The sequence below is a fragment of the Corvus brachyrhynchos genome, unplaced genomic scaffold (genome assembly GCF_000691975.1).
Source record: "Corvus brachyrhynchos isolate BGI_N302 unplaced genomic scaffold, ASM69197v1 scaffold21, whole genome shotgun sequence".
Classification (NCBI taxonomy): domain Eukaryota; kingdom Metazoa; phylum Chordata; class Aves; order Passeriformes; family Corvidae; genus Corvus; species Corvus brachyrhynchos.
In genome coordinates this window covers 7,218,942-7,220,853 of record NW_008236924.1, presented here as the reverse complement: position 1 = coordinate 7,220,853, position 1,912 = coordinate 7,218,942, and the positions used below count along the sequence as shown (strand labels likewise).

General features: G+C 49.0%; 1 long non-coding RNA gene across 5 annotated transcripts in view; it reads left to right on the top strand.

Annotated features, from left to right (window-relative positions):
- LOC108445183 overlaps window positions 1-1,912 on the top strand; it is a 27,163-nt gene that overhangs the window by 21,572 nt on the left and 3,679 nt on the right. The window lies entirely within an intron of this gene.

The window sequence follows — 1,912 nt, the reverse complement described above, 5'->3', positions numbered from 1 at the left end:
GCGTGGAGGGGAAGTTTGCTAGAGGGAGTGCTGTTGCCTGCTCTAAGCAAGAGCAGACACATCACCCTCAGGAGAGTATCAAAGCTCAGGAACTCAGCAGTATCTGAATGCACTGCCCATATTTTAGACAAAACCTTAATGTTCTACATGTCTTAACATTCTACATGTCATTGGCTGCCTCTAAAAGTGATTCACAAGGTTGTCACAAAGGAAAGGATTCTGAAATTTGTAGGAAACCAGCCTGTGTATGTCACTGCGGGAAACACAGGCAGTGAGTGCCACTGTCAAACCCAGCTGTCCCTATGGCCAGGGAGGTGCAGGGCAGTTTAGCTCACCCTATAAACCAGTGCCCCCTCTGTTCTGGCATAGCCATATAGTTCACAGGTTACTTTAGAGCATTCACAGAGATGTAGGTGTTATTTTCCTATTTTTCTAATTTATTTTTAAGGTAGAATTAGTATTCACTGAAGTGATGTAGATGCATTTTTGTACTTTCTACTGCCTGGGGCTACAGCACTTCAGTCTTTGATCTGATCAGCTCTTGCCAACTCAGCTGGTTGGAGGTTGGTCAGTGCTTGGATGAGAGGTTTCACAGGAAATTCATGTTGCTGTGAGGAATTGTTTGTGATGAAGATGGCACTTTCTGCAGTGAGTCAGTGCTGAACAAACCCCCCAGCTCGGAGCCAGGGAAGGGCCCTGCTCCCCCCCAGGGGCTGCACAAAGCACTGCTGGGTTTCCATCAGCCACAGAATGGATTCCTGGCCAACATCAAATGTGGGACCTGCAGTCAGATCTCTCAGAGAATCTGTTATTACTCCTCCCTGACCCTGACCTGTCACTGGGCTTTGCTGTGTGTGGAGGAGGGTGGAGGGGCAGATCACAGGGGCTGTGAGAGCCCCACAGTTACTGCTGTGGATGTCCAGTGCGTGCCCAGAGGAGCTGGTACAAACCAGGGAACCCTGTAAACCTCTGTTAACTCCCACTGAAAAAGCAGCGCAGGGGATCTCAGCTTGCTGGAAAGAGGAATTTTACAATGATTATTTGAAGTATGAATATGAATGTATTTTAATCTAATGGCATTACAAAGGGGTTGTCATCCACCTCGTTTCACCTTTTCTAGTTGAACTAAACCATGAAGATGCTTGAAAGTCACCTGCCTCTGGATTGCACTTAGAAGTGGATTGGAGGATGGAGTTACAGCTTACGAGAGCCAGTATTTCCTAGAGAAGAAATTCTTCCCTGTGAGGGTGGGCAGGCCCTGGCACAGGGTGCCCAGAGCAGCTGTGGCTGCCCCTGGATCCCTGGCAGTGCCCAAGGCCAGGCTGGACATTGGGGCTGGAGCAGCCTGGGACAGTGGAAGGTGTCCCTGCCCATGGCAGGGGGTGGAACAAGAGATGAGCTTTAAGATCACTTCCAACCCAACCCATTCTACAGTTCTAGGATTTCAGTCTCATTCCAGTCAACCTGATGTCCTGAATGGGCTGTGGGACTTGGCCATCACTGTTCAAGTGCAGTGGGACTCCCCCAGCAGCAGTGCCATTGAGTGACCCCACAATCACATCCCCTGGTGATCACTCACGTGGACTGATCCATTGGCGTCAGGAGGACTAAAGCTGCATCACTGTAATTTAACATCCAGTTGTTTAGTGTATAAATGCTTCTAATTGATGTGGAGATGGGAGGCTGTTCTTGGTTCCTCATTTCCCCCAAGGTGATGGAGAGTCCCCAGGAAGGGCAAGTCCTGGTGTGACACCACCTGAGTTACGAAGTGTTGAGCGGATTGGGGGAGCAACAAATGTCTTCTGAGCTGCAAAGAAAAGAAAGTGGTGGAACAATAGCAAAAACCAGCCTGAAATGTTCATCAATACACATGGCACAGCTTCTCTGAAGCCCCTGTTTGTTTTGGTAGCAG